This window comes from Bos javanicus, chromosome 28 (assembly GCF_032452875.1).
Source record: "Bos javanicus breed banteng chromosome 28, ARS-OSU_banteng_1.0, whole genome shotgun sequence".
Classification (NCBI taxonomy): domain Eukaryota; kingdom Metazoa; phylum Chordata; class Mammalia; order Artiodactyla; family Bovidae; genus Bos; species Bos javanicus.
The window spans coordinates 44,998,987-45,017,492 of NC_083895.1; the positions used below are offsets into that span (position 1 = coordinate 44,998,987).

At 49.5% G+C, this 18,506-nt stretch overlaps 1 protein-coding gene across 5 annotated transcripts in view; it reads left to right on the forward strand.

Annotated features, from left to right (window-relative positions):
- The first annotated feature begins 395 nt into the window (after positions 1–395).
- Positions 396–18,506, forward strand: part of C28H10orf71 (chromosome 28 C10orf71 homolog) — a 51,159-nt gene continuing 33,048 nt past the window's right edge. For all 5 annotated transcript variants that reach the window (XM_061405670.1, XM_061405668.1, XM_061405673.1 and 2 more), the window contains exon 1: positions 396–510. The gene's annotated coding sequence lies outside the window, so the exon portion shown is untranslated. The remainder of the gene's footprint in view (positions 511–18,506) is intronic.

Genomic DNA, 18,506 nt, shown 5'->3' on the forward strand with positions numbered 1-18,506 from the left:
CTTCAGGCCCATGAGCCCGCCGGGTCCTGCTCTGCCCTTGGCTGGAAAGGGAATCCCGAGGTTGCATCTGCCTCTTGGGTGTGGAGCTCTGGGCTGGAGCAGGATGAGAAATGGGCCTATTTATAAACGAACAGAGCCAGAGGGCGGGAGCCGGGTCAGCCGAGGGCTTCACCAAGGTCACAGACCCAGTCCCTTGGGATGGGGGCATTGCAGAGAAGGGCCAGGCTCCAGAGGAAGCAGGGGGCGGGAGTGCTCAGGCCTCTCTGAGCGGTGGGGCCGTGGTCCATTTCTGAACAGCCTAACAGGAATGTCCAGCTGGCTTCCAAGTCAGATCTGGTGTCTCGGGCGAAGGGCAGGCCCAGCTGGGTGGGAGTGGATTCTTTCCCACTGCCTCATTGCCGCTCCGAGAAAGGAAGTGTGAGCGCCCGGGGCAGGCGCCCTGCACGCAGCCCATGACTGTGGGCGGCTGTGTCCTCCACGCTCCTGCGGCTCAAGGAGGATGCTGCTATGGTGAGTAAGCCTCCGTGCTCCCCTCGCTTCTCGCTGTAAAGAGCACTCTCTCAGCAGGGCCAGGCTGGAGGGACTTAACCGGGTGATACTTCAGCCCCAGGCTGTCTCTTGGAGGGCAGAAAGCTGGGCAGTAGTACCAAGGATGTGGGTGGATAGGGACTCTGCCGATTAGTGGCTGAGTGGGACCAGGGTCTACTTCCAGCGTGACTGGTGCCGGGCAGAGTTGTCCAGAGGAAGTCAGAGCACACAGGCTGCCGTACCCGGCCCCTCCCACAGGCCTGGGCCTGGGGGATGCTCAGCTCCACAGCACCAGGAGTCTTAAAAGCCAGCAGAAGGCTTTCCTTTACAGCAGGAACAGCTTCTGATCCAGCTAGGATGCCTACCTCAGTCACATCTGTGACCATATCATGTCTCTTGAGTCTTGTATGTCTTTAAGCACTTCTCCCTATAAGAGTAAATTTCTGAGTAGCTATCGCAGGAAGAAGAATGGGGCAAGATTTTTCACCTGCTTGTGTTCTGAGCCACAAGCTTCAGGAAGCATTGAATCTCAGCTGCATCTTCTTCTTGCTGTGTTATTCTGGACAAGTCACTTAACCTCTCTGAGCCTCATCTCCTAGTCTGTAATGTGGAGATAGCCCAGTTTATTTTGCTAAACTGCTGGGGAGGTTAGACGAGACAGTATGTGTGACGCTCCCATCTCCATCCACAGAGCCTGGGCTCATTTCCCAGGACTTTGGACATCTTTTCTGTTTAACCTTTCCCGTCGAGAAAGTTTGTTGGAGCTTCAGAGTCCCATCCACTCCAGCTGGGCACCTGGTCACATGGAGTGATCAGCACAGCCCCATGCTGTCATGGGGACATTCATGCAGCCCACGAGGGACTTACAGGGCTCAGGTACCTGCAGCCTACAGACTCCTCCTCTACCCTCCTCCCCTGACTCTGGACTCTGGCCTCTGGCCCAGCTGCTCATGGTCAGAACATTCAGATTCCAAGCCTGAAACCAAACCTGTATCCTTTTCATTCACTTGTCAAGCCCTGTCTTTCCTGCAGAAGCCTGCCTGTGACCTTCTCAGGGTTAAGCTTATACTAAAGTAGAAACAGAACCAGCATGCGGTAGGGATTGTCTGTGGAGAAGGACTTACTGCCTCCACTACAGAGGCAAGGGGGGCTGGTCCCCGCTGCTGATGGGACCCTGGACAAGTCGCTTTTTCCTTTCAGTTTCCTCATCTTTAAAACAGGTATGTGCTGTGCTTAGTCACTCAGTTGTGTCCGACTCTGCAAAGCTGTGGACTCTAGCCTGCCAGGCTCCTCTACCATGGGGATTCTCCAGGCAAGAATACTGGAGTGGGTTACCATGCCCTCCTCCAGGGGATCTTCCCAACCCAGGGATCGAACCCAGGTCTCCTGCATTGCAGGAGGATTCTTTACTGTCTGAGCTACCAGGGAAGCCCTAAAATGGGTATAATTTTATCTAAGTCTCAGAATGACTGTAGGTTGATCGTCAACCACCTGGCCTTGCCCCTGTCATGTATGAGATGCTCCCCCTCCTCTTGTCCTGAGCCCCAATTTGCATGAGTACAGCAGTTGGCTCAGTCCCCAGATACAGAAGCAGGCTGGCTCAGGGAGGGCCCAGGACTCAGGAGACCCAAGGAATAATAAGGGGCATGATCTCCCCTTCCTGGGAGCTGACAGTCCTTGCAGAGGCTCACCAGAGGGGTCTTGCCCCCAGGAGGGGGATTACTAGGGTGAATACTCAGGCCCACAGCAGGAAATGGGGATGAGTCAACTCAGGACCCCTGAGAGGAGCCTTCTCGGACTTCATATCCATTCCCAGGAAACCCGCACACCATTCTTTTGTGTTAATCACATCTGCAAAGCCGTGGACAACATGGCAACAGCACCCTTAGGAAACTCACTTGAGCCTCTTGGCTGCTCTGCCCACAAGGGGAGGTCAAGGGTGCTGCAGGAGGTGTGTCCCCCAGACTGCAGTGAGAGGGCAGGGAAGACCTGCTTGAGGGTCTCCTCGGGAAAGGCCCGGAGCTGAGGGTGGTCACTGGATCCACCAGCGCTGTTGAAACCTGTAGCATCTGATGGAGCGGATGCTGGGCTCAGACAGCAGGAGACCCTCGGGGCAGACAGCCGGCACCTGCCGTGCTGAGCATCAGCCCCTTCTCTCCCGCCCTCTGGTAGGGACGGATCGGTAGATGGGTTCTGTGGGGCTGTCTCCAACCGCGACTGGGCCCGGAAAGTACAGACAGGAGAGAGCCGTTGTAATCAGACAAAGAGGCCATTAAAACCAAACGTTTAAAATATGACTCCATGTATATAAAAAGATATTCAGGCAAATTAAATGCATTTAGGCCAAATGCCTGGGACAGAATCCCAGCTCCACCACCTGGAAGCCCTGTGACCTGGGGCTAAGAGCTGGTCTTCCTTAAGCCCTGGTTTCCTGGCTTCTGTGGACTGAATGGTGGCTCTCAAAAGATATGTCAACATCCTAACACCACAACTTGTGAATGTGACCTTATTTAGGAGGAATCTCTGCAGATATAATGAAGTTAAGAATCTAGAGATTAAGAGATCATCTTAATTACCCAGGGGAGCCCTAAATCCAGTGACAAAGTCTCTGACAAGTCTCCTTTTAGAAGCACTCAGAGGAGACAGACAGACAGACAGAAAAGAGAAGGTCATATGCAGACAGAAGCAGAGATTGAAGGCATGCGGCCACAAACCCAGAAACACCTGGAGCCGCCAGAGGCTGGTCAGGCACTTGAAGGCAGCTCAGCCCTGCCAACACCTTGAGCCCAGATTTCTGTCCTCCAGAACTGTGAGCGAATAAATATCTATTAACCCTCCCTCACCACCAGCTTGTTACAGTGACCACAGGAAGTATTCTTCAAAGAAAGAAGGTAAAGATCTGACAAGAGAGGATCAATATAGATCATGTGCATTTTTACATACAATAGAATTGTATGCAGTCATGCAAAGAAGCTGTGGACAGTCATTAAGGATGAAGCTGGTGTTGGGAATATCAAGCCGGAAAAACAGAGTACCAGAATACTAATTTGTAAATGTTTAGGAATCGAATTTTGTTTTTAAAAGTATGCCAAAACAGGAAAAATAACGTTGATCATCTCCAGGCCATGTTATACAATTTCCTTTATTTTCTTCTTTGCTATTTTCTGTATTTTCCAAATTTCTTCTCAGTGAGTGCATGCAGGATGCTGTGTTGAATCACTTCAGTCGTATCTGACTCTTTGCCACCCTGTGAACTGTAGCCTGCCAGGCTCCTCTGTCCATGGGATTCTCCAGACAAGAATACTGGAGTGGGTTGCCATTCCCTTCTCCAGGGGATCTTCCCAACCCAGGGTTGGAACCCACATCCCTTAAGTCTCCTGCCTTGAAAAGTAGCTTCTTTACCATTAAAGAAGCCACCCAGGAAGCCACCCGGGAAGCCCCTCAGTGAATATAACTTTTACTGTCAGAATATAAAGAGCCATTCTAAAATTTTCTTCCACAAATGTGACTTAGCTGTGCAAGAGCCCCCGAAGGCCCACTTTCTTTCCATCTATAATCTCATGAGAACCTTACAACAGCCCCACCATAAACTCACCTGTGATTCCATTCTGTAGGTGAGAAAACTATGCTTCAAGAGGTAAATAGTGAGTGCAGAGCCAGCCTGTGGCCAGAGTTGGGAAAGGAACACAGTCGCCCTGTCTTCTGAGCCTTGTGTGAGAAGCCACACTCCCCTACCCCACCGAGACAGCCACTGCTCTGCCCTCACCTCCCTCTCAAGGCCACAGCCAGGATCTGGCCTGTCCTTCAAGTCAGAATGACTGATCAGAGTCTCAAGTGCCCTCCAGGCAGAGATAAATAACAGAGAGCTAGATCCCGGGATTCCGGTTTTGTATTTTTAAATGGAAGGAGAGATAAATCATTTCTGCTAACTGTTTTTACCTGGCTGCAGGAAATGATGCATCGCCATCTTTTAAAAGAAAATTAAGCCTTTAATTCCATGGCACATGTAATAAAATGATACTTCAGCTCTCTGCCTTGAATATATGGCCCGTCGTGTCCTAATTTACTATTTCAATGCTGCCTGAAATGTTCTGAAGTTATTAATGTGGCAATATATTCAAGCACCAAACCTGGCCTTCAAATGCTGTTCAAGCGTTCAATTAACACAATGGATGGCCAGGCGGGAGCCAAAGGGGTCACATCGAGAGGGAGGCCATGCGGGTGGGGTGCACGGTCGACCCTGCTGTAGAGGCCACTGTGAGCCGGAGCGGGAGGCCATGCAGGTGGGGTGCACGACCGACCCTGCTGTAGAGGGCTACTGTGAGCCAGAGCCCCATTTTCTTCCTCTTGGGGGTGGAGATTGTGATGCCTCACTCACAGGGCAAGGTGCCAGGTACAGATCTGTGCCTGGGTCCCCAGTGCCCCCAATGCCACTCTCTTTATTCTGATTCTCTCGTGGCCCACAGGAGAGCTGTGGTGCTTCCACACACACACCAATGCTTAGCATGTGTGCACAAGCTCACACGTGGGGCACTTCATCCCAAGACTCTGAGCAGGCACATCCCATTGCTCTTAGAAGAACAGGCCTTTATGACCAGGGAACTGCCCAATGATCCATGCAAAGATATACTGGGGGGAAGTTTCAATGGAAGATAAAGGGCAGGGGCCTGGGGGCTGCAAGGCCCGTGCTCTTCACCTTGTGCGCCTCCCTCCTCTCCTGTGAGTGTGTGGTGCTGACCGGAGAGCACGTGCTAACGTCAGCTGCCCTCACAAGCCCTGCCCACTGGCACATGGCAGAGCCACTGCACGCGAGCATCCGGATGGGACCGCTTGAATGAGAGCGCCCTTGTTCCACAGAAACTCCCAAATGGGCTCAAAAGACACTGCTGGGGTCTCTGGGGTCAGGGACTTCAGGTCTTTCAGTGGGGCCCTCAGCAGGAGCACCGGGTCCCCTGGGAGGTTCAGTGCAGCCCCACGTCCTCTCCAGGGTAAATCTCATCTGTTTCAGAGACAGAGTTGGGACAGTTCATTTAGCTTTTAGCAAACTCACAAGGGGAATAATCGCAATCCTATGTCTAGAGGTGAAGATATACATGAAATTCTCCAGTGTGGACCAGATCCCTCGGCAGTGGGCAAAAACCAAGCCCCCTCTGATACTCAGAGCTGGGGGCCTGAGGGAGAGATGACAGCGATGGCTGAGACTAATTCTCTGGAGGAATCAGGGTGATACTCAGAGCTGGGGCCTGAGGGAGAGATGACAGCGATGGCTGAGACTAATTCTCTAGAGGAATCAGGGTGCTACTCAGAGCTGGGGGCCTGAGGGAGAGCTGACAGCAATGGCTGAGACTAATTCTCTGGAGGAACCAGGGCGCTGGGGCAACCAGACAAGTGAGCTGAGCAAGTTATTTAGACAACAGCAGCGCCTCTCTTGGGCTTCCCTGGCGGCTCGGACAGTAAAGAATCCACCTGCAAGGAGGGAGACCTGGGTTCCATCCTTGGGTTGGGAAGATCCCCTGGAGGAGGCCATGGCAACCCACTCCAGTATTCTTGTCTGGAGAATCCCCATGGACAGAGGAGCCTGGGAGGCTACAGTCCATGGGGTCGCAGAGTTGGATACAACTGAACGACTAAGAACGACATAGCACAGCACCTCTGTCTTGTAAGATTGCTGTGATTATGAAAATGAATCAACAATGCGATCAGTCACACAGACGTGCTCCTGTTAGCGGCGGAAACCAGCCCACTGCAGGTAGCTCCCTAAAACTTAAGCTGCTCCATTTGTGGCAGACAGTGGGAGTGAGCACTCGACGCCGGGAGTCCTGCTGGGGTCTCCTCTTCCTCATCACTCATATTCCAGTGCCCAGAGCCAAATTCTACCCCAAATAACCTCCCCACTCTCCTCTCCTCTCTGACCTTCCAGGCCACTTACTCCCCTCTGAACACCTACGAAGTCCTTCGACTGGCCCTGCCCCCATCTCATCCCGCAACATTCCATTTTCCATGCTGCAGTCAGAGAAATCTTTTTTACATTTATTTTCTCATTGAAGGATAGTTGATGTATATTGTACAAGTTAAAGGTGTCCAATAAAGTAACTCACAATTTTGAAGGCTACACTCTATTTATAGCTACTGTAAAATGCTGGCTCCATTGCCCGTGTTGCACAGTGCACCCTGTAGCTTATTTTATACCTCAGTCTGTACCTGTTAATCCTCTGCCCTCCATCGCCCCTCCTCCCCTCCCTCTCCCCACTGTAGCCGCTAGTCTATTCTCTATGCCTGTGAGGCTCCTTTTTTTGTTCTATTCACCAGTTTATTGTATTTTCTATGTTCTACATGTCAGTGGTACCGTACAGCGTTTGTCTCTTTCTGTCTGGCGCACCTCACTCAGCATAATGCCCTCCAAGTCCGTTCATGCTGCTGCAAATGGCGACATTTCGCTTTTTATTGCTGAGTAGTTTTCCGTTGTGTGTAAGCATGTGTGTGTATGCATACATATGCCACTTCTTTATCCATTCATCTGTTGATGGACACTTACCTTGCTTCCATATCTTAGCAATTGTACATAATGCTGCCATTAAAGCGTCTTCAAATGTTTATCAGATCCTATTGGCCCTGTGGCTAAACCCACCATTGGCTTCCTATAATACTGGATAAAATGCAAACTCCATGTCTCTGGCCAGCAAGGCTCCACATGGCCTGGTCCTGTCTGCTCTCTACTCTCATCTAGACATCCCCACCCTCAAGCCCCAAGTGTAAGTTCCATGAAAGCAGAGATCCTGTCTTGTTCACAGCTGCATCCCATTGCCGGGCCCATGGTGTTTACAGAACAAATGCTTCTAGAATAAATGAAGGATTCAAAGCCAGGATTCAAACCACCTATAGTGCGCGGTACCACCCGATGGGGAAACAGACACTAATAAAAATGAACCCCTTCAGTTAAGCAAATTTCAATCCCTCCTCCTAAACTGGGAGCCTGTGGAGCCCAGAAGGCTGGAGAAAAAGTTTGAACACACCCAGCCTGCATCTTCAAGGGGCCAAGACAGCCTTGGGAGAAAGTGACCCTACAGGGACCGCTGTACTCAGCTGCACAGGCTGAGGGTGGCCCAAATCCAGGGAGGGCACGGACACAGAGCGACGCTCCCCGGGTTCTCAGCTGGACCAGCGCAGCAGTCCCGGGCCCCTAACCTGCCGCATGAGGACTGAGCCCCCGTTGAGTCCCTCCTTCAGCCCTGCCCCTCTAACTTCAGTTGGTCTCCTCCTTAAGAATTCGCAGACCAGTAAACCCGAGGGCAATACAAGTGGTGTCCCTGGGTGAAAAGGGAGGGTGGAATGTCAGGTGTGCATCTCCTGTCTCTGCTGCATCCTGTCTGTGTGTCCTTGAACTCATTATTTTTTGGAGCTTCAAGCTCCCAGAACACAGAGATGCTTAAAACAATTTGTCTGAGCTGAACCAGATACCTGCATGACATGGCTGATGGAGAGATGGCAAAGCCTGTATCGTGTGGCAGAGTCTAGTTCCACTAGTGTGAGGACCTTCAACAGAAAGCACTTTCTTGTTTTCCTTTATTCGCTATAGCAGCGAGCATAAGGTTACCATGACTCTTTCCCACACATGAGGCCACTGTGGCTCAGAGGCTCAGTGGTTGCCCAATTGCGCACACTGCTGGTGATGAGCCAGTGACTTACCCTGGCCCTAAAGATGGGCCCGACAGCTCCTGTGAGGCTGCCGCGTTCCCAAGGCTGTTGGGCACAGGAACCCAAGACTCTGGTCTTGAGGACTCAGCTTGCTGCCATGCTCAAGTCTGCAGGTCCAGGCGCTCTGCCCCCATCCGACTTCCCCTGCCTTCTAGTCGGCCCTATGGGGTCTCTCCCTGGGTCTACAATTTAAGGGGAGGAGGGGAGGACTTCTGAAAACAAAATCCCTGCCCCCCATAACTGAGTTTAACTGAGAAGTTCCAGTCTGCAAACCTTGGACACACTGCTGACAGTCCCGATGACAGCCCAGCTGGGAGGGCAGCTATATTTAGCCACATGCTTGACCTACCATGTTATCGGGAGCAGAACCAAAATGTTGGGGAGGGAGGTAGCAGAAAACGCCTCCACCCCGTACCGCCCCAGCCGCGCAGCCTTAATGATCTGCTCAGCAAAGTTTCCTCTTTCTGAACACATGTTTTCCCCAATGTTGGGGACATTTGTGACTTGCCCAGTGCTTTGGGCCTGAAGGTAGAGGCCAAAAGCAATCAGCTCCATTTGTAGCAGGAGGAATTTCTGCACCAGGTAGTTAAGAAGCATGTTGGTTGTGGGTTACAAAGCCAAGCTTTCCTCCTGCATCCCTGGGTGCCTGCAACGATAGGAGGGAGTCCATGCCGACAGTGCTTGGGCACCGGGAAGGGGACTGAACCGTCAGCAGGTGAATCTTCATCCCAGATAATCATGCTCCCCGCCTCGTGGAGCTTCTGAAAAGAGCGAATGAAGCATAAGGTGAAAAGCACACAGCACAGCAAGCACCGTGCCTCCCTCTCCTCTTCCCTTGATCCTCACAACCCAACAAGCTGAGATTTAGCCGATGTATCCCCATTCTACAGACAAAGAAACTGAACGCAACACTCAGAGAAGGTGATTTGCCTAAATGCTCAGCGGGGGACTCAGCGATAGATGTGTTGCAGACACATGGATATTTCCCATCTCTAAATTTGACCTGCGTGTTCAATGGCCCAAGGAAATCAAGGTTGGGGGCAGGTGTGATGGTGCTAATTTCCCAGAAGCAGTCTTACCTCTGCTCTTTGAAGTGTCACAGAATTGGCTGGAAGCTGCTCCTGTCGGCAGCGCTGCGCGAGGCTGCTGAAAGTGCTTTTAGCACCTGATTAAAAAGGAGCCTTATTTTCCTGAGCAATTACCAGGCTCGGCTCTCATGATCTCATCCCAAAGACAAGGAAGAAAAATGATGGAAGGCTGGCCTCGAGACACTCACCCCACAGAGCACTAAATGGCCTGGCCTCACCCATGTGTGGGGTATGCCAGGCACAGCATAGGCAGTAACGTCCAGAGCTGCAGGGCAGCAAGCAGGGCTCGCCACAGGGGTGGGCTCTGTCCTTTCCAGCTCCAATGGAGACACTGCACTGGCCTGCATCCGGCTGTGACCTGACTCCTGGGGGATCTGGGAATGAAGCAGAAAGAAGAAAGGAACTAGCCTTTCTTGAAGTTCTCCTGTGGGAAGGTTATCCCTTTTATATCCCCAAACAGCTGTTCCTGGGAGCCTTCTAGTCTTGAGATATTTATTATAGAAAGCAGAGACGTAGGAGGTGACTTCGTGCCCAAAAGCACACAGCCAATAGTTTAGAGAAAAAATGGATTCAAACCCATGCAGAGCTCTAAACAGCCCCTTGCATTATACCGTGCTGTCCCGTAGCATCCCTGGGCCGCCTTAAAGAGGAGCCTGGGCCCTGCGCTCACCTAGGCTTTCGCCCTCTGGTCCCAGTGTGGGTAACAGCGAGGGCGCCTCGCCCCGTGCGTGGCTGAGAACTCCTGCCCCATTTGTCCTGTAATCGTGTCACCCCAAGGGCACTGTACCCCTGGTCTAAGTTGTAACCAAGGCTGTCTCTTACACCCATAGTAGCAAGGAGCCATAAAAAGCAAATGCCCTTTGCTGCCAGAGATGTGGTCACACAGGCAGGCTTACTCATCACTGGTAGCAGTGGAAAGCCATTTGGCAAGATGTATGCGTACAGGGCTTGATAATGTGAATCTCTTCAATCCAATAATCACACATCTGCAAATACATCTTGAGACAATAAATCCAAATAAAAAATCTTACCTATAAACATCTTCATTGTAGCATTTCCTAAGGAGCCAAATACACTGAAATTCCAGGATTTGGAATATTAAGCCATTTAAAATAATATTTTAATTGCAAATTTTATTTTAAAATAATATTTGGATTGCAAGGACTACATTGTCAAAATGGCCATGCAACCCAAAGCAATCTATAGGTTTTATGTAATCTCTATCAGATTACCCATGACATCTTTCACAGAACTGGAATAAATAACTCTAAAAATTATATGGAGTCACAAAAGATCCCGAATTGCCCAAGCAATCCTGAGGAAAATGAACAAAACCAGAGACATAATCTTCCGAGACTTCAGAAAATACCGCAAAGCTGTAGTGATCAGAACAACGTGCTATTGACACAGGAACAGGCGTATGGCTCAAGGGAACAGAATAGAGAGCCCAAAAGAAACCCACACACCTACGGCCAACTAATCTTCAACAGAGGAGGCCAGAATGGAAAACGGAGAAAAGACAGTATCTTCACCAAGTGCTGCGGGCAGGCTGGAGAGCTACATGTGAATCGGCGAAGCTAGAAAACATACCCACCACACACAGAAATAAGCTCCAAATGGCTCAACTCCAGTATAAGACAGGACGCCATAGAACTCCTAGGAGAGAACACAGGCAAACGTTCTCTGACGTAAATAATAGCGATGCTTTCTTAGGTCAGTCTCCCAAAGCATTAGAAACAAAAAGCAAAAACAAACAAGTGGGACCTAATCAAACATAAACTTTTGTACAGTAAAGGAAACCATAAAGAAGATGAAAAAACAATCTATGGACTGAGAGAAAATATTCACAAATGATGTGACTGAACAAATATACAAACAGCTCATACAACTCAAATAAAAAAAATAAAAATAAAAAATCAAATTGAAAAAAAGGGCAGAAGACTTTAATAGACATTTTTCCACAGAAGACGTACAGATGGCAAGCATGAAAAGATGTTCAACATTGCTGATTATTAGAGAAATGCAAATCAAAACCACAGTGAGGTGTCACCTCGCACAGCAGTCAGAGTGGCCCTCATTGAAAAGTCCACAGGCAGTGAACACTGGGCAGGAGGTGCTGACGAGGGAGCCCTCCAGCACCGCTGGCGGGAAGGTAGGTTGGTGCAGCCACTGTGGAAACAGTATGGAAGTTCCTTAAAAAACTGGATCCAGCAATCCCACTTCTGGGCATACATCTGGGAAAAAACACTCTAATTTGAAAAGATACATGCACCCCAATTGTACGGGCAGCACGATTTACAATAGCCAAGAAACAGAAGCAGCCTAAATGCCCATCAACAGATGAATGGATAAAGAAGATGTGGTCCATACATTCAATGGAATCCTACTCAGCCATAAGAAAAGAATGAAATAATGCCATTCCAGCAACGTGGACAGACCTAGAGATTATCATGTTAAGTAAGTCAAACAAAGACATGTATCAAATGATACCACTTATAGTTGGAATCTGAAATGTGATACAAGTGGTCTTATTTTCAAAACAGACTCACAGACATAGAAAACAAACTGTGGTTACCAGAGGGAGAAGGGGAGGACGGGTAAACTAGGAGTTTGGGATTAGCTGATACAAACTACTATTTATAAAATATAATACGCAAGCAACAAGGGCCTACCATGCAACACAGGTAACTATATTCAGTGTCTTGCAATAACATAAATCAAATATAATATGAGAAAGGACTATAATCTGTGTATAACATAATCTCTTTGCTGTACACCAGAATCTAGCACTATATTGTGAATCAACTATACTTCAGCAAAAAATGTTTCAGAAGAATTCATAATATGGAAATAAATGCTTTTGTTACAAAGTTTAATGGCAAAAGAAAGTTAAGAAGTTGTCCAGATGGTATGATCACAGCTATGTCCAAAAAAAAAGTGAATGAATAAATAGTACATGGGACTTACGGGTAGAGGGTGGTTTTTGCTTTTGTTTTTAACAGACTTTAGTTTTAAGAGCAGTTTTCTTTCAGTTCATACTAAGATTCAGAAAAAGGTCTAGGAATGTCCCATATACCCCTCCCAACAGGCACAGCTCCCCCATGTCAACCTCACTGGGTGGGTTTTTTCCCCTACTTTCTTTCCCCCACTCCTAAATTGTCAGATTGTCTGTAACGAGAAAAATAAATTCTATTAGGAAGGAAGGAAATACAAGAGGAAGTGAGGGCAGAAGGAAAGGCGAGAAGGAGCCCTCACCCCAAAGGGAGAGTGCAGATGGCTTCTCAGCCCTTTCGATTTCCAATACACCTTTTAATTGCACGAGCTGTTGGAATTCCTCACCATTTTAAGGTTGTGGCATCATTTCCCCTTTCCACATACTGCTCACAGACCATTTTAATGCTTTCTCATCCCCGAAACCACTCCTCAAACACCAAATTCAAGCCAGTCCCTGATGGATGCCTCCTCAGCTCATTCTCTGCCTCCTTGCGCCTTAGGCAACTTTTCCTAGAGAAGCTGAGCTCCCCGCGACCTGGGCAGAGATTCTCTGGCTTTACCACATGCACACACACACAGATCTCCCTGGTGATGGCGAAAATACGACCTGCAGTCCCCGCCTCCTGCCAGCATGGAGTGAAATGCTGAGCCCGGGTGGGGGTCAGGCCCAGGTGTGCATGTCAGGGCCTCCAGTACCCAGAGCTGTACAAGCACAGGCACTGAAGGATGAGCGGACGCCTCTGTAAGCCCATTTTCTGGCACTCTTTGAACTTTAAATTGAGACTAGATTTTTCCAGGCAGTGATGGTGGAGTTGAAGTGTTAGTCACTCAGTCGTGTTCAACTCTTTGCAGCCCCCTGGACTGTAACCCGCCAGGCTTCTCTGTCCATGGAATTTTCCAGGCAAGAACAATGGAGTGGACATCCATTCCCTTCTCCAGAGGATCTTCCTGACTCAGGGATCAAACCCGGGTCTCCTGTATTGCAGGCAGATTCTTCACCACCTGGGCCACCAGGGAAGCCCTTGGTCATAGAAGGTCATGTAGCAGGTGCCAGGTATACATTTACAGAGGTGTCTCATTGGTTGGCCCCTTAGTGCTTTTATTCATTTATTTACTCTTTCACTCTACAAATAATGCTCAGGCACAGAGTCCAGGTAGAATCCAGAGAGCCCAGCCTACAGGCTCTCTCTTGGCCAGCTCACGACCCAGCAAGTCCTTTTAGGGAGAAGCGGCCCAGCGTGGGGAAAGACAGAGGAAGATGGAAAGGGGAGCCAGGGAGACAAGAAGCCCGGACTTTCCAGGCTGTTCTGGAGCAGTGGGACTGAACAGATGGAGGAAGCTCCCTGTGGGACCTTGTCCGGGGACTGACTTCCAGGAGGCCTGAGGCTGTGTTTGCTTCCCTTGGCAGCCCCCATGCTAGCTCGGAGACCCAGCCTCAGTTGGCTTGTGACCTGGCCCAGTGCGTGTGTGTAAGTGCTCAGTCGCTTCAATCGTGTCTGACCTTTGCGACCCCATGGACTACAGCCTGCCAGGCTCCTCTGTCCATGAAATTCTCCAGTCAAGATTATGGAGTGGGTTACCATGCTCTCCTCCAGGGGATCTTCCTGACCCAGGGATTGAACCAGTGTCTCCTGCATTGCAGTCAGATTCTTCACCCAGTGAGCCACCTGGGAAGCCCTGACCTGTGAGAGCAGGGGCTAATTTTACAGGAAGTACAAAAGAAAAACATAGTCTGGGCCTGGGGGTGAGTTACAAATGCAGAGGAAGTTGCCCACACCTATTGCCCCAGGGGCCCCAAGAGGAGGCCACAGCTCTGCTTACCCTTGGGTTCTGAGATGCCTCGTTTGGGGTGGACAGCTCCTCTGCACGCACACCCATCTCTTCTCTAAGCCAGCGATGGATTGTTTTCATTTCATTCCAATTGAACTGCGAGACTAAACTGGGCCCAATTTCTGATCAGCGTCATTTCTCTCAGGCTTGCTCAGGGAAGACAAAATCCATTAAACTTCTGCCTGCTCCCCTATGAGAAGCGCTGAGCTCCCCATGGCAGCAAGATGGCAGCTCTGGAGGAGAGAGACTCATTTTATGTGGATCAGTGACTGGCTTATTGTAGGTGCTTAATAAATATTCAATCATAACAATCTTAATTACTGGATTACATCATGTCTGTCTTAGGGTAGGATATAAATAAATAATGCCATAATAATAATGAGGCTCTAAAGGAGGGCTGCTCGGTTTGAGTTCCCACTTAGACGCAGGCGGTTTTAATAAATTTGGGAGGATTTCATATTTCATGAAGACATATCTGCTCACAGCAGGTAAATGTTCCTGAAGATAAGCCTTATTTAGTATTAATGCTGGCAGAACACTTGCTAGTTTACATGCTCTTCAAGGTTTAATTCAGCTCAACGTGACACCCAGTTCTCTGAGTGTTTGAGGGTGCCCAGTGGCAAGGAGGTTGATGGGCAGGGTGTTCAGGGTCCGGCCCCCCAGATGGCTTTTGGGGAAACATTGAGATGTGTTAGCCATCCCTCTCCAGCACACCCTAAGCCATCCCCTGCTCAGAATGGAGTTGCAAACAGTCCTGGCAGGTATGAAAATGAAGAAGTTAGCTAGTGGCCAGCAGGAGGGCACATGCCTCGTCTGCAGGGGCAGCCCCGCACATCCCGCCACCCAGTGGCGCCCGACCTTCCGTTTGAAAAGGAGTCAGAGATGCCACTGTCCCACCCCGCCTCCCAAATCTCCCAGGCTTTAAAGGCTGCTACCCAATCCAAGTGACTTTAGAGCAAAAGCCCCCTGCAGCCTTTGGGGCCCCTCTGCCCATGGGCTGCACTAGGTGACCCTGGGTCTGGAGCTGAGAGTGAGGGTGTGCAAGGAACGGTGTGTGCTGGTTCCTCCAAGAAGGCCAGGAGACAGCCAGAAAGCCCCTGGCAGGCTTGTTGGGTGCCCTAGATCTGACCCCAGCTCTGTTATCTGCTGCACTCACCATTTGCCTTTCACAAGTCCCCAGGATCCCGCTCCCTCTGCAAGAAAGCGGGACATGATGAGGCTGCCTCCAGAGCCCTCCTCTAAGGGCCGCATGGAGAGCCAATGCCCCGTAAACAGTAGGATAGCCCTCCGCATGCCATTCACACCAACAGAACTCCAACTAGTAGACGCCCGTTTGTGTGTGTGTGTGTGTGTGCTGAGTCGCTCAGTCACGTCCAACTCTTTGCAACCCCATGGGCTGCCAGGCACCTCTGTCCATGGAGATGCTCCAGGCAAGAATACCCATGAAGTTGTGCAAAAACCTCACAGCTCTCTGAATTTGGGCTGCTGGAAGCTTCTGGAAGCAGTAGTAGTCTTGGAGGGTTGAGACCCAAATGCCAGGTAGTGAACCTGGAGCGGACATGGTGACTTGCAGAACTGCTCATCTCAGAGCATACAGTCTGGCTCAGTCCCAGCCTCCCAAGGCACCTGAGCCAGCTCCGGTCCCACCATGGGTATCTGCTTCCCCTACTCTTCTCTAAAACTGGACAGGACGATGTGAGAGGACCACCTGTGGAGGAGCTGAGGATGGGCAGGGGTCTTGACACCTTGCATTCCCCAAAAGGAAGCCAGAGCTCTGATGGGATTACAGGTACAAGAGCTGGGCAGCCCCCGTGGTTGTGAGCATGCCCTCCTCACTCTGAGGGCCCGAGGTGACCCTCTGCAGCAATGCCTAGAAAGGGTCCTTAACATGTGCAAGGGTCCAGAAGCAGCTTTTACCCCAGAAACAGTTATCACCTCACAGCACCAGCCACTGGAGAGTGACCTCCCCAGCCCTTGGGAGAAAGTAGACAGCTCTGGGCTTTCTAGAGAAACTGCCCCTGCACGGGGATATTTTTAGCTCCACCACCCCATACATCCATTCCAGGGGTGTTAACGTCACCAGTGAAATTAACCATCCACCTTGGCCAGGCAAAGGTGGCTCCAGCCGGGGGTGTGGGGCGGGGGAACGGAAAGTGTCTCACTAAAACTCTGGACTCAGGTTTCCCTGCAAGTTGGTCCGACCATAATCTCTTGTCAAAAGTAGTAACAGGTTTTCTTCACCCTGTGGCAAATCATCTCAATGAAAAATACACCATCATTTAAAAGAAAATAAAAGGAAAAATCAACACATGCACGTATTCTGCTGACAAAGCAATATTTGTTGGTTTTAGGCATCATTTTACCTATCGCTTGGCTATATATTATTTGAGAACTTTTTCCCCTGTAACTACATTTTTACAGTTTTAAAGTTTTTTCCCATGAATATATACACATTTTTACATTAATTATATAAACTCCATCTTTCTTGATTACTTAATGGAAACATGGAACCATCTGAAGTTGCTCAGCTGTGTCCAACTCTTTGCAACTCCAAGGACAGTAACCTACCAGGATCCTCTGTCCATGAGATTTTCCAGGCAAGAGCACTGGAGAGGGTTGCCATTTCCTTCTCCAGGGCATCTTCCCAACCCAGGGATCAAACCCGAGTCTCTGGAATTGCAGGCAGACGCTTTACCATCTGAGCCACCAGGGAAGCGATTGATTACTTAATACTCTTCCATAAATATTTTCTTCTATTTTAAATGTGTTAATGTTTAAGTCTAGCCTTAGCCAATCAAACTCTAAAATTGGGCATTTGGCTGTTTCTGATGCTTTGTGTACCTGCCAATATTTGTAGAGCTGTTGGCCTCGCTAAAGCCACTTTATATCAGATAACCCTAAGTGAGGTTACCAGACAGACTGGAGTCTGAGGGACCGGCCAGGCAGGCCCAGGTGCCACCTCCTCGGCCACGTGGCTCTAGGACAGTCTCAGGTCTCGCCCTGGCTCCCGCGGAGCCTGCCAGCGTCCTCCGGCTCCCTGCTGTGTCTCTCCTCTTCACAGGAGCTCCCACCTCCCCCTCGGTTCACTCTGACCTTCTCATTCTCTCCTTCCTGCCCCAGGGAATTTCCTATTTTCTTAAAATTATGGAACATTTCAAATGTATACACAAGTTCAGAAGACAGTGTAACAAATACCCAACCCCAAAAATCTTGCTTCATATACTCCAACTCATTTCTCCATGCACTGCATTACTCAGAAATAAGTCCCAGATGTCACATCATTTCATTCTTAAGTATTAGCGTGCATGCGTGCTAAGTCACTTCAGTCATATCCAACTCTTTGCAACGCTATGGACTGTCGCCTGCCAGGCTCCTCTGTCTGTGGGATTCTCCAGGCAAGAATACTGGGATGGGTTGCCACGCCCTCCTCGAGGGGATCTTCATGACCAAGGGATCAAACGCGCATCTCTTAGCATCTCTTGCGTCTTCTGCATTGGAAGGCGAGCACTTTACCACTAGTGCTACCTGGGAAGTATTAACGTGGATCTTGCTAAATAATAAAGCTGCTTTTTTCAAATACCGTTTTCATGTCTGAAACATTAGCAGTAATTCCTGAATGACATCAAATACCCAGGAAGCATTCAGATTACCCAAGTGTCTTATAAATGTTTGCTATGGAGGGTGTGTTAGAACCAAGATCCAAAGAGCGTCTGTGCATGGCACTTAATCCCTGTGTCTCTCAGGTGTCTTATAATCATGGCTTCCACCTACTTTGATTTCAATGGCTTATTTGTTAAAGAAATTGGTCGCTTGCCCCCTGGAGTTTTCCATACCCTGGATTTTGCTGATTACTTCCTCATGGCATCATTTAACCGTTTCCGCTGTCCCTGTTATTCCTATAATCCGGTAGTTAAATCCAGAGGTAGAGACTTGTTCTGATTTAGGCTTGTTTTTGTTTGGCAAGAACACATCATGGGTGTTGTGTGTTTATATAGGAGTCCCTCAGGGATCATTGTCTTGATCGTTATTTGTCAGGGGTTTGAAAAATGATAATCTTCTAGTTCTACCCTTCCTTCTTTATTGGGGCTCCCCAGGTGGCACCAGCGGTAAAGAATCTGCCTGCCAGTGCAGGAGATGCAAGAGACAAGGGTTCAATCCCTGGGTCGGGAAGATCCCCTGGAGCAGGAAATGGCAACCCCCTCTTCTTCACTCGTCACTTGGCTCTTTGGACTATTGGGTATCGTTCACACAGGAAAGTCAGGTGAGGCACTCGGCCCTGTTCACCTTTTCAGAAGGATGAACCTGCTCTCTCCATCCTCCAAGAGGACCATGGAGGGTTGTATGAGTTATTCGGGTTTTGATTTGGGGTTT